General features: G+C 41.4%; 1 long non-coding RNA gene across 2 annotated transcripts in view; it reads left to right on the forward strand.

Moving 5' to 3' along the window:
• Window positions 1–2292: 2292 nt before the first annotated feature.
• Window positions 2293–14731, forward strand: part of LOC139037838 (uncharacterized) — an 82060-nt gene continuing 69621 nt past the window's right edge. For both annotated transcript variants that reach the window (XR_011490770.1, XR_011490774.1), the window contains exon 1: window positions 2293–2538. This is a non-coding gene — a long non-coding RNA (uncharacterized lncRNA). The remainder of the gene's footprint in view (window positions 2539–14731) is intronic.

A 14731-nucleotide genomic window follows, 5' to 3' on the forward strand; every position in this document is an offset into this window, starting at 1 on the left:
ACTCCAGAGCAGGTATTACAAGATGTTATCATCTTTCCCCGACTGTCTGGGTGAATGGAGAGAAGCGGGAGACTGCGCCAGTGTTTCATCTCTGCTCTTCCTGTAAGGCACTTTAACCAGAAGATTTAACGTGTCAAAGTTAACTGCGTTCTCTAGCAGATATTCACATTCTAATTAAAGATTAAGAACGCAGTACATTACACTGTGATTTGTCATACATGGCTTGTTAAATAGGAAACCTACCGGGATTCCCTAACATTTTATAAACATTATTCAGGGCTTTTAATGTGGGCAAAGAAAAAAATGATTTGACTATACTGCAGTCTGGAAAGCGGGTCGCCCTCCGCCCAGCCCCCTGCCAGCCCCCAGTAAATCACAAAATCAGACGACAGCTCGGGCAGTTGGGAAACTCTCTTGCTGCAGATATTTTGTTCAAACCCTGAATCAACTCTGGTTTGTCTTGGGTGGTGCAGCGGAGATCTTGGTTATTATGCCGCGGTAATTTTTTTTCTTTTTCTTTTTTTTTTTTTTGACTTTTGCTTTTTGCTGTCTCCTAAGTAGAGGAAGAGTCTTTGTTTGAATATGAGTGCCAAAGGACGGCAGGAACATGAAACAGTGTTTTTACCGAAGCCTCTCATCCCCTTGGCCAGAGCAGCACTAGTGGCCCAGGACTGGTTCATGTTCTCTGATTGCCTGAGGAGTAAATTAATGAGGTTACTGAGACACTGCACATTTGCATATCCACAGATGCTTATTAGGTATGAATGCCAGGTGCACTGAATTTGGGGGATGCAGGATTTGTTAAGCATTAACCGTCTTTCCGCTCCTCGGAAAAGAGGTGTTTTGTCACTAAAAATAAGATGCAGGCAAAACTCCTGCTTAATAACTCTCTGAATAATTATGATCAAATAGAAAGCCAAGGAAAAGGATGGTCTTTCCTGAAAGCAACAGAGAACCCACTGGGCTTGCCCTCTTTGCGGGGAGGCCTGGACGTGGTGGTCCCAGAGCATAAAGGAAGTTGGATGCGACGCTCTGCTCGGAATATGGGCTTTAATGATGCTAGTGGCAGGCGCAGCAGACCATGATGCCGTCATCCCGAATGCAAAATTATCAATTGAAGGAGACCTTACATCTGTAAATATTATTGACTGGTCGCCAATCCAAGCTGGAGCAGGAGAGACCTTTGCTGAGAAAATGATTCTCAAGCCTGAATCACAGAATCAGTCCTGCCTGTGTCTCTGAGGGGTGTGGGCGCATGGTTCCACCCTTGGGTGATTTCTGCTGTGTGCAAGCACATTGTGTATATCTTGTTACTGGGAGAAGTTTCATGGTGCCTTAGTGGTGGCTTGGAGACTCCGTCCTCAGAGCTTCAAGGGTCAGGTTTCCTGTTCCTCCTATTCTTAGGAACACTTGGCAAAACAGAATCAGGACTATCCATGATTTTCAGAGCCCTGTACAGGGTGGGAAAGCCTGCCTGGCCTTTTTGCTCTCATTTTATACAGGTAGGTTTTCTTACTTTCAATTTCTTTTTTCCTCTCTCTTTTTTTTTTCCTCTTTAAAGAAAATGATTGGCAGCACTCAACCTCAAGGAACTGATCTATCAAAATCAAGCTGGGATAAGTATTTCTTTGAGAAATAATATATATTTACCAACAGACTCTGTTCTGCCCCCTTGTTACCCTGTACCTGGCACACCACTCCCCGCCCCCACAATCAGACCAGTGATAACCCTGTATTAAGAACATAGTCACCGTGTCTGTATGCAAATAAATATATTTTTTTACAAAGATTCCCTGATACATATTTTCTATTTTACAATCTGTTTTCTTGATTGTAAAAATATTTCCAACATCTAAAGAGCGTTTTGAAAGATCCTCCCCCCCATTTAAAAAAATAGCCCTCTAAATATGAATGACTTAAGCATCTTCCCAGAGAAAAGTCAGAGCCTTTATTTCAATCTTGCATCAGACTTAAGCTTTTCATTTATTCTGTTGAGATTCAGAGGTAGAGTAATTGTCAGAACACTACCCCCTCACCCCGCCTCCAATGATCTGCACATGTTTTAAAATTTGATTTATTTTCTCACACAAATTTCTGAAGCATTCATAAACATACTGAGAAATCACAATTATTCCAATGTGGCAGACTTGTAACGAGGCCCCTATATATTTTCATAAACTGGAGTATTACAGATTTACTACTATTTGTTAATAACATTATATAAGACATTAAAAAAAAAAACCCTGCATTTCACCCCAAAAGGGCCTGCCTGCAAACATACACTGCAGTACAATCACTGGAGTCCAGGGTTTTTGTCACACAGGCAGAGCACAGATTTTTTTGATTATGTAGATTTCTTTTCCTGCCGTAGTTTCATATGCAAAGCATGCAGAGCCCCATCCGTGCTATCTCCTAAAGCAGTCATTCTGAAACCCAATCTGGGGACAGTGCAGACTAAATAAAATTTCATTTTGATTTGGCCTCCTGCTGCGAATGGGACTGCTTTGTCTCAGCCGACAGAACGAGCGAGCCAGAAAGGTATGTCCTGTTTTGCATGGCTGATGGTGTGTCTTGCGGCTCCCAGGCAGGCCCTCCTGCAGCCCGCTCCTGCTCAGGCGGGCTCCCAGCTCCTAGACTCTGTGTTTCTCTTCCCCCTTCCATTGCTTCCGGGACTGCCTGCCTTTACCTGCAAGGCAGAGCCGGGACAAACCCACACCGATGGTTTACTTTGGCAGATGCTTAATAGCTTGTGTGGCTGTGTTCATTTTTTTTCTCCCTGTCTTTGTTGTTGGTTTTTCTCTTCTTCTTCTTTTTCTTCTGATTTGGTTTTTGTTTTGTTCTGCTTCCCTGCACCACATTGGCTGTCCCTGTTTCTCAAGGTGTTGAATGCCAAAATCTGAACTTAAAGAAAAATTGTGTATTGCGGCTGGGATGCTCCTGAGATTTTCCTGGGAGATTTTTGTCATGCTGAATTTTATTGTAAATTGGAAGCTGCAGTGGACAGCTTTGAAAGACTTTCGTTTGCACGGCCCTTTTGAGCCTCCTTGGCAGAAAAGCAATCGCCCATTTTAAAGAAAGGGGGAAAACAGAAAATAACAACTCTTCCAATAGAACTGAACTGTTTTGCCACCTTGGTATGTTTTTTGTAAAATGTATTGTGGTGTCTGCCTGAAGAGCTGCAAAAAGTGACTCTTTTTTAAATGGTGACCTTGATCACAAGAGGCTGGATGGTGTCAGAGACTGTCGTTCCCCCTTTTGGAGAATGGATAGTGATCAGGAAACGACCTGCTCTGATGTTCTCAGAAGAGGCTACAGATAACCATGGAGATGTGCCAGGGAGGCTGACAGTGGGGGAAGTCAGTTTTTAAGCCCAAATTTCTCCTTGGAATTGTCATTGCCCTTGATCGATTCTTATGGCTCCATAAGGGAAGGAAGTTCTTCCCTATTTAATATGCTGAGATACTATTAATATAAACTAGATAATAGCAAATTGTTAAAGGTGGGTATAAAGTAAATAAAAAATAAATTAAGAGAAGAGCAGGGAGGGGCTGCTCTCTGACTCTGGGTTTGATGTAAGTAATTCCTCAGAGGAGACAGAGGAGTAGAAAAAATGCTAATTATTTCATAGGGATCTCATCTACCCCCACCACCGGAAGTAGAAACAAAACGTCACAGAAATGTGTAAAGGGTCGGAAATTAACTTCGTAGCTCCACACTTTGCACTGTGGCAGTCACTCCTGTGTGCTGTGGTGCGTGCACCTCTAGGGGTCATTCTTGATGCCATTTCTCAGACTCAGTGGGTGAGGTCTTTGCTATTGCGATGAACTGTCCTTTTGTCACTAAATCTCCAAGTTCACTATGTTGCATCATTTGGCCAAGAGCCATCAAAAATTTTCCTAATGTGTTGAGAGACCCCTGCTTGTCAAGTACAATAGGTTAAAGAACAAAGTAAAAGCTGAAGAAGACATTGAGGAAACTGTAGCCTGAAAATAGCACATGTCTGATAAAGATGGCACCATCTTTATAAGGAAAAGGAAGACGGTGGGGTCAGATGGGACTGGCAGTGTTTGGTTGGACAGAGGCGTAGTTTCTCCATCATCCAACAGCATGTCTTTTTAGTCTAGCCTCAGTAGCAGAGTCAACTCAGTTATTTTACAACTGCTAGTTGATTATATTAAAAAGCCCAAATCTGTGTTTTGTCTAATTTGTAAATGTTTTCACAGGACCATTTATTGGCATTATAGGGACTTTTTTGCTGACTAAGTGAACACATCAAAAAATAAAATCCACTGCATTGCCTCACTGACTTTTTCAAAATTATGATTATTTAGCCACGATAAAATACTTTTTAAAAATCTATAATATGAACACTGGTTTTGAATAACAAGATTTTATATATATACATACACACATTTGTATACATGTATATGCATGGTTTCCCAGGTGACTCAGTGGTAAAGAATTGGCCTGCCAAGCAGGAGATGAGGGTTCCATCCCTGGGTTGGGAAGATCCCCTGGAGGAGAAAATGGCAATCCACTCCAGTATTCTTGCCTGGAAAATCTCATGAACAGAGGAGCCTGGCAGGCCTACAGTCCATAGGGTTGCAAAGAGTTGGACACAACTTAGCCACTACACCACCACCACCATATATGCATGGAGAGAGAGAATGAACCAATTATGCTGTTAAAAAGAGCCACAAAGTTTATCTCGAGGGAAAAAACAACAAGTATATCTAGCAGAGAAAATTCTATACTATGTTTTGCTATATCATACACATGTAATTATCACCAAAGTTTACTGTGAAAGCATGGGATATTTTAATTAGTTCATGTCTTCATCTCAAAGCCTGTCTGCAGGAATCAGATTATTATAGGAAGATTTAACCTCTTTTGTGGTTTAGGGAAATGACCTCAAAAAAGAATGGATGCTGCCTTAGCATCAACTTCTTCATTCCAGTATTCTGGTGTCTGCCATGCCTGTTGGCCTTCAGGTTTCAATTCATGTGCTCCATAAACTTGATAGTTCAGTATGTCTGCAAGCCTTGACTGTAACTAGCAGAAGTATTGCAGGTATAGTGACTGCAGTGGCTGTTGGCACATGAACTTAGTTTTTTCTTGGCACGTGAACTTAGTAAGTTGAATCCAACTCTTTGTGTCTCCATAGATTGCAGCACACCAGACTCCTCTGTCCTTCACTGTTTCTCCAAGTTTGCTCAAATTCATCTCCATTGAGTTGGTGGTGTTATCTAACCATCTCATCCTCTGCCACCCTCTTCTCCTCCTGCCTCCAATCTTTCCCAGCATCAGGGTCTTTTCCAATGAGTCAGCTCTTAGCATCAAGTGGCTAAATTATTGGAGCTTCAGCTGGGGCACTATTCAGCTCTGAATATTCAATATTCATCCCTGAATATTCAGGGTTGCTTTCCTTTAGGATTCACTGTCTTGACCTCCTTGCAGCCCAAGTGACTCTCAAGAGTCTTCTCCTGTATTTTATTTGCCAATATTTGTGATGAGCATGGTCTGACCTTCCATAATTCCTTATCTGGATTCCTTTACAAGTAAGGGAAAGATAGAACACTGACTGGAGTTAAGGCGAATTGTGGCCAAAGCCACAATTTTTTGTTCTGACCCCTCCTAACTCTTGATAAACAGCAGATACACAAGAAATCCTCCTTGAAAGAATAAACGAGTGAATAAGTGACCCTGGTTGAGGGCAGGAGGAGAGCAACAGGAGAGCTTTCCATCCTTGGAGCCCACCTCCTGTACATCCAGTGATCATCACACATGAGGAAGGAAGAAGACTTGAAAGTCATGGATTCTCCACCTGGGGCCCACAATCTTCTGAGGCATGCGAATCCATTGAAAATCCATGCACATCTTTTTCAAAAAAAAAAAAAAAAACTGCATGACATGGTCAAAAAGATTTAACTAGAAACCTCTGAATGTTAGGGCTCTAGGATTTTAAGAATATCCAGCCAGAAAACAGTCACATGTGGCAGGCAATGGAAATCTTAACATTCTCTGAAAAGCTCGGTAAGAGAAGTCTAATTTATTTACTCTCTGCAACTATTTCCTGGCTACAAAGAAAACATGCAACATACAGAGGCTAAAAAAGAGCAGTGCTGAAAAAAAAAATTACAGGGAAATTTTGTTTTACATTTCAGCAGGTGTGATAATAGACAATAGAAAACCATAACAATAAAGAGAATGCAAGTTAGAATCCAGACTTTGGTCTCTGGTGAGGTACCACTGAAAAAATACCTTTGGCTTTATTTTTCAGAGAATCACACTGGACTTGGAAATAAACTGCTTATGTTGTTTTCATAAAAATAGCTACATTTAACAGAAACGCCATTTACTTTATCAGTCTTAATATGCATAACTCTCTCTGCTCTTTCAACGTATATGATAATAATAAAGAACATTTCTAATCCAGAAACAACATGAGGAACTGTGAACATTTAGGTTTTCTATAATAAGTTAGGTAACCTGGAAAATCCCCACAAAGCAGCAGATCAGGGAGGCGATTACAGCAAGGTTAGTCCTTGGACAATGTGACATCCAACTGTACTGTTGGAGAGATTTCTACTTGACCTGTGACATCAAAGGTTGTATTGTCAGAGAAAGTCTGTAAACTGGCTTTCACGTACATGGAAATAATACTAGACTTCAATATTTATCTCCTGAAACTTCAGTAGGTTTTAGCATCCAGATTAAAGAACTTGAATGTTAAATGTAGAGCAATGGATGTTCTCCATACAATGGTCATCCTCAGAAAAAATGACATAATGTTTCTTAGAAAGCCCACGTTGCAATGATCACTGACTTGTCAAGTGATTAACCAGAGGGTAGCCCTGTGGTTGCGCTTCCGTGGCTGCTCATGATTACTTGATGGGTGGGAGCTGCTGTCACAGCAAAGACTGGGAACTAGCCACTGGCCACGGAGCTGGACTGAGCGCAGGGCAGGGAGATGGGGTTCTCTGGATGGAGAAGGAAACTGGGGTCATACCCACAGGAGGAGGCCTATGCACTTCCCCCATCATTCTGCTCAAGACAAAATAAAGCATCACGAGTTCCTCAGCTCCAGACTGCTTGCAGGAAAACAAGTAGCCATCTAAAGACCATGGAGACAATCATCTCAGTCAGGAGAGGACCAGAAGACATTGATTCCTGCTCTGTCCCCAAGGCCACCAGGATGCATGAACTGGACCCACCTTTCCCCACACACTAGAATGTCATCTTAGGGGAAGAAGCAGAGAAGGGGGTAAACAAGAGACTGGGTGTTTTATTCAAATGAAAGAATGAACACCAACTGAGAAAGACAGCTTAGATGATCAGGCCTGACAGCTCCAAACTTGATTGGACTTTTAATTAATTTTTCTCCTGTACCCTCACTTGCTACTGTCTGAGGGCTCAGGAAGAAGCTGAGATGAGCTGCAAGCAAAATAAACTAAATTAAACTTTCACTTCATATACAAGTCAAATTGTCACAGAAATTTTGCAACAGTTACACTCAAAAGATTCTAGGTTTTCACATAAAACTTCCCGTCGATGACCCAAGAAATGCTAGAAAGTCTATATGCCAGTCTCAAAAAGGAGGGGCAATAACATTGAACAAGTATTGGTTGCAATATGTCAGATTAATCTTCTTCCATACCTGCTTTGGAAGGACTGATGCTGAAGCTGAAGCTCCAATGCTCTGGCCACCTGATGGGAAGAGCCAACTCATTGGAAAAGACCCTGATGCTGGGAAAGATTGAGGACAGGGGGAGAAGGGAACAACAGAGGATGAGACAGTTGGATGGCATCACCAACATAATGGACATGGATCTGAGCAAACTCCAGGAAATAGTGAAGGACAGAGAGCCTGATGTGCTGCAGTTCATGGGATTACAGAGAGTTGGACATGATTCAGTGACTGAATAACAACAAATATTTACCATGCTTTAACTCCAGAGGGCTCGACCTCACCTCTGCATGGATTTCTCAGAGCAATTTCTCCATCTGTGGGAGGAATCCTTGATGTAGAAGGGTGAGCCCTTAACTCATCTGCAAATTTCCTGAGTCCTGACCTAGTTCATGGGCTAGACTCTATAGGAGCTCAGATATAGGAGCCACTGTATTCCTCCCAAGAATTTAATGTTTGAAACAAGAATGCCCACTTTCCAGGAGGTGTTGAAAGTTGAAGACATCAATGTGGACATGGCAGAAGACAAATGATTTTATACCTCCTCCCCAAGACCTAGGTGCTGTCATCTTTCTGCTGCTTCTGCAGACTGGATCCATCAACTCTATGTCTGATGTCATGAAATGCCACAGTATTATCTCCATCAGTCCCCCTCTTCTGCCTAAGTTTTCTAGAATTTATTTCTCTTGTTTCCAACTTAAAGGAATCTCATGTGGTGCCAACAAATATGTGAACAGGAAATTCTTAGAAACCAGTGAAACGTCCTAGGCATTCAACCATGTGGCCTCATGGAGGAAGTATAGCGACCGAGAACGAAGTCTTGGACTCAGATCCACGTAGTGAAACTGAAGTGTGTTGTTGAATCTGATAATACTCACAAATGTTGGAAATGTTCATGATGTCAACCAGAAGTTTTCTAGAAAGGTACATAAATGTCTTCAGGAATGCTAATACTTCACATCAGGAAGATGCCATCTTTGAGGATTAAACGTTCCAGGGTACAGCACGTAGAATAACTTTCCAAAAGTTATGCCATCTTCCTTCTGTTTCATTGGCTTGTTTATTCATGTAAAACATGCACCAGGCTTCGTGAATGTAAGAAGAAAACTATCTTAAAATTCAAGAGGAAAGTCAAAAGAATTGAGAAGTATCATAGCATTCAAGGACAGAGGCAGAACCAAGCTGCTACTATAGGGATGGAGGATACAATAGGGATCTAATTATTTCTCTAAACAGAGACCAGGGGGCTGGAATTTTCAAACAGTGCAGGAAAGTAAATGGAAATCTCAATTTTTAAAAACATGCATTATTTTGAAGGTTTGCTACTAAAACACCATCTTTGACTTCACCAGTAAATCAAACTAGTGAAGTGGTCTAGATGTAAAAAAGAACAGCTGTGTTATGAATGAGACAAAAATTAAGGCTGGTTTTCACCTGTAGAATTTCTCCCTTATAATATTTTATATAAGCATTCAGTAACTCAGACTATTAGTATTAATGTCAATGGTTTTATTAAATTAATGACTGTTGATGGATAATTCCCTGGTGGCCCAGACAGTAAAGAATCTGCCGGCAATGCAGGAAACCTCAGTTCGATCCCTGGGTCAGGAAGATCCCCCGAAGAAAGAAATTGCTACCCACTCCAGTACTCTTGCCTAGAGAGTTTCCTGAACAGAAGAGTCTGGTGAGCTATAGTCCATGGAGTTGTAAAGAATCTGACATAACTGAGTGACTAACAGCGTATTATCAATTGATGTTTTTGTCACCCAAGAAAATACTCTTTCAGTTCACAATATGCAAAGATACTATTATAAAAGAACTAGTATAGAAATAGATAATCTTGGGGAAACGTCTTCACCCCATCATTTTAGTGGTGGTCTGTGTCTGTGTAAAGGGCAAAGGAAGGTGAATTTAGCTATACCATTACCACCCACCCACATTAAGAATGCATTTATTCCCATCTAGTCCATTACAGACTGCTGTGTTTTTCACTTATAGACTCTTTTTTTTTCTTTGTTTATTAAAAAAATACTTGAATCTTTTACCATTAAAGAATGCTTTTAAGGAGAACAGTGTATATGGAAACTGACATGCTTTTCAAAAAAGAAGGGACTATCTGTGGTGTAGCTAAATGGTAACCAAGAGTGTTTTTATTTTTTTACCAGTAATCTATGAGTATTTGGAGAGCATAAACATTAATGAGGGTGAAGGGCTCCGTGGAACGAGGGGATAGGGTTTGGAGTAATGGGATGAAATTAAGAAAAGGGAAAATTAGGTTGATTACCAATTGAAAATCTTGTTAATGTTGAGGTCTATTAGACTGTAGGGTAATCTTCCAAGGGAAGTGGTGGGACTCCCATTGCTTCGATGTTTTAAAATTAGAGTGGACAGAACACTATCAAGGACACCCTGTGGTGAATGATCCACCCTGTTGTGTGGAATGAGCCAGTTCACCTTGGTTGTCTTTAGAGGCTCAAGCTTCCACATGACATAGGGAGAGACAGGAACTGATTGGAAAATCATTTTTAAATATTTCATCTGCTTTTCATCTAGAACAGTCTTTCTGACGTCCAAAAGGCAGTTTTGTTTTTTTTTTTTTTGGCCACAAAGGCCTTCCCAAGGTGTCCTTTCTACCTAGGAAGTGGATATCTTTCTGAGATCCAGAAAACCAGCATCTTATGTCTCATGGTACTTTGCTTTTCAGGAAAGTAAAAATTGGGGTGACCAGGTAAACAATAGTTTAATAATATGGCTATCACAAGAATGTTCCCTCATTCTTGAAAGATAAAGAGATGGACTGAATGAGAGGGAAAGGTAGCAACTGAGAAAGAACAAAGCTGATTAGCAATCAGTGAGCATTGCACTGTGTTCCAGCATCATATAAAAATAGGTAGCACCAATCACATGAAAAAAATGGATATTTCCTCCTCGTCCCTGGGAGTCCATCAATGTACCTGGAAGTTCATTTCAGAAAAAAACAATCTTTATCTTAATGAGAACATTTCTTGAAATTAATATGTTAGAAAAGATAGTTACAGCTTCTAATTTTAATGAGATAGTACTTTATACTTTTTGGAGGTTCTGTCAATCATTATAAAAAAAGAAGGAATACCATACCTACATGGCGTCTGTCTCTTTGCACAATATCTCTTTATTCTGACTTAAATAAGTATGCCCAGCCTCATAAATCCCAAAAAGAAAACAGATCATAAGCATGTCTAGTAAACTGCTGAGCTGAGTGGACAGTGGGAGTCAGAGTGTCCATCAGAACAATGGAAATCAGACATCCAAATCCTAATATCCCCTCATTACTGGAGGTAGACCAGAGGAGGCTAAAGGCTGTAGGATGGTGAAGGCAGAGAGGGCGTGCACCCTGAAAGTCTGTATTAGGCAAAACCAGTGTGTTGAACCAAGTAGGAGGTCAACGCATGCCACCCCTCCTCTTCTGAAGATTTTGTTTGTTTGGTTTTGGCCGCGCTGAGGCTTTGCTGGCTGCACAGGCTTTGCTCTGGTTGTGTGAGCGGGGGCTGCTCCGAGCTATGGGGCTCAGGCTTCTCGCTGCAGAGGCCTCTCTTGTGGAGACGAGCTCTAGGCACCCGGCTTCAGTCCTTGGGGCACACGGGCTCCGCAGTTGCCGCTCCTGGGCTGTGGCGCACAGACTCAATAGCTGCGGCACATGGACCTTGTTGCTCCAGGGCGTGTGGGATCTTCTCAGACCAGAGATCAAACCAGTGTTCCCTGTGTTGGCAGGCGGATTCTTTACCACTGAGCCACCAAGGAGTCCGTCACTCTTCTTTCATCTTTACTCTTTGCCTTTCTAGTGACTAATACTTAAAAAGTCACCCTTGGTCTTCAGTAAAGAAAATTTAGGATGGTAGAAGATACGTATAATGCAGGATTTCAATTTGTCTTCCAAAAATGGTGCCTGGAAGAAGTGAGAAAGTCAGAGAAAAAGATTAAAATGGTACCCTTGATATTACATGCCCTATCTTAGTTTCCCATCCCTTCCTTCTGGTAAATTCCTTCCCTGTTAATGAGTTTAATGTTTTAACTGATAGCAAAATCACTGTAGTTGAAGATGGTCAATAGAAATCTCTCACTCCTACCAATTGGTTTCATACATGAAATGAACATTTTCCAGGGCGGGGGAGGGGGAAAGATCTTTCCTTTTGGTCTACCACGGGGAACATCTTTGGAAACTTGTGACTGTACAAGATGAAGAATATGTTTCTGAATTCAGACACTTCCATGCAATCCATCGCTGTGATTGTTCTTGAAATCATATTCATGCCGATGCTTATTTAACAGGAATGGCATTTGGAGAGAATCTGGGTCCAGTGTTATGAGCGCAAGTGTTGGGTTCTTGGCAAATGTGTGCTGAGCCCTTGGCTGAGGTCAAGGTCAGAGAGCTGGGCTGATGACAGCGGCTCCCTCTGGAGCCGAGCTGGCGGTACCATCTTTACACCATAAGCCAAAGAAAGGTGGTACCAACTTAAGAGGGGAGGTACAAAAACACCACGTCCATTTTCTTTTCTCACTTTCTGGCCAAGCTGACAAGAGATAGGTGACAAACTAAATTTTCTAGATAAAGAAACAAATGAAGTGCTTTCATGAAAGCAATTGTTTCCGGTCAAGAGTCTAGCCAAGAAAGGAACAAGTGTGCGCATATTCTGTTTTTGTTCAGTTGCTAAGTTGTGTCTGGCTCTTTGCACCCCCATGGACTGCAGCACACCAGGCTTCCCTATCCTTCACCATCTGCCAGAGTTTGCTCAGACTCATGCCCAATGAGTCAGTGATGTCATCCAACCATCTCATTCTCTCTTGCCCCCTTTTCCTCCTGTTCTCAATCTTTCCCAGCATCAGGGTCTTCTCCAATGAGTTAGCTGTTCATATCAGGTGGCCATAGTATTGGAGCTTTAGCATCCGTCCATTTAAAGAGTATTCAGGGTTGATTTTCTTCAGAACTGACTGGTTTGATCTCCTTCCAGTCCAAGGGACTCTAGAGAGTCTTCTCTAGCACCACAGTTCGAAAGCATCAGTTCTTCAGTGCTCAGCCTTCTTTACAGTCCAACTCTCACATCCACACATAACTACTGGAAAAACCATAGCTCTGACCATATGAAGCTTTGTCAAAACGGTGATGTCTCTGTTTTTTAATACGCTATATAGATTTGGCATAGCCCTTTTTCCAAGGAGCAAGCATCTTAGAAATCCCCAAATCACCAGTTGCTGTTGTTCAGTCATGTCCAACCCTTTACAACCCCATGGACTGCAGCACTGCAGGCCTCCCTGTCCTTCACCATCTCCCAGGGTTTACCAGTTAGGGTACCTTAAAGTCAAAATAAATACCATCAGAAATAAATACCAAAATTTTTCCTTATAGAAAACTCTTACTGAGAAAGGTACACAGTCACTTACATTTACTGTCAAAATTTAGTGTATTTAAATATCTACATACTCACTTCTTATGTTCAATTTGGAGATACTTTTTTTTCCTGTAGACCCCAACATTACAATTTATTTTTAAAATGATACTACTTTACATGTAAATAAAATTTAAAACACTTTCAAGCATATTATTTCATTTTATCTGTTAAGAAATGTTCAATTTTTATTATCAGTAACAATTTAATTATAGCTTTATTTTATTTAACCAACTGGTAGAAGAAATGTAGATTTGAAGTTATGCATCAACAAAATTCATATCCAATAATAAATGTATTCATAATAATAGACTGTAGCAAATTACCAAATTATAATCACATAACACATTTTCCAGGCAGCTTCCCTGGTGACTCAATGGTAAAGAACCTGCTTGCTAATGCAGGAGATGTGGATCTGATCCCTGAGTCAGGAAGATACCCTGGAGAAGGAAATGGCAACCCTCTCCAGTATTCTTGCCTGGAGCATTCCACAGAAAGAGGAGCCTGGTGGGCTACAGTCCATAGGGTCATAAAAGAATCAGACACAACTGAGCGACTAAACAAAACTAATCAACTGATCATTTGTGGGACCAGGTAAAATGAACCTGTGGGGGCCCTTGTTAAAAATAGTTAAAAGAGACTTGCCTGGTGGTCCAGTGGTTAAGACTTCACCTTCCAACATACGGGATGTGGGTCCGACCCCTGATCCAGAAGCTAACACCCCACATGCTTCACAGTCAAAAAACCAAAGCATAAAACAGAAGTAACATTGCTACAAATTCAATAAAGTTTTTTTTTTTTTTTAATTGCTGTTGTTGGTCAGTTGCTCAGTCATGTCCAACTCTTTGCAACCCCTTGGACTGCAGCATGCCAGACTTCCCTGTCCTTCACCATCTCCCGGAGTTTGCTCAAACTCATGTCCATTGAATTAGTGATGCCATTCAGCCATCTCATCCTCTGTTGTCCCCTTCTTTTCCTGCCTTCAATCTTTCCCAGCATCAGAGTCTTTTCTAACGAGTCGGTTCTTCGAATCAGGTGAACAAAGTATTGCAGCTTCAGTTTCAGCATCAGTCCTTCTAATGAATATTCAGGACTAATTTCCTTTAGGATTGATTGGTTTGATCTCCTTGCAGTCCAAGGGACTCCCAAGAGTCTGCCCAAAACCACAGTTTAAACGCATAAATTCTTCGGCCCTCGGCCTTCTTTCTGGTCCAACCCTCACATCCATACCTGACTACTGGAAAAACCATAGCTTTGATTAGATGGACCTTTGTTGGCAAAGTAATGTCTCTGCTTTTTAAATGGTCCACATTAAAAAAAGAAAAAACTGGTTTAAAATTTTGAGAGGATGATGGCAAAGTGTTAAACCTTACATGCAAGAATGGGGCCTCTGTCATCACTGGCTTTTCTGTGTCATTTGATTCTGCTTCCAAAGGCCCAGATTTCAGTTCAAGGGAAAAGGAAACTATATAACAATTCGTTGTTGCTCAGTAGCTCAGTTGGATCCAACTCTTTGCAACCCCATGGACCACAGCACACTAAGCTTCCCTGTCCTTCAGCATCTCCTGGAGCTCCCTCAAACTCCCTCATTGAGTTGGTGATGTAACAATTAGGGCTGTTT

This window comes from Odocoileus virginianus, chromosome 2 (assembly GCF_023699985.2).
Source record: "Odocoileus virginianus isolate 20LAN1187 ecotype Illinois chromosome 2, Ovbor_1.2, whole genome shotgun sequence".
Lineage (NCBI taxonomy): Eukaryota > Metazoa > Chordata > Mammalia > Artiodactyla > Cervidae > Odocoileus > Odocoileus virginianus.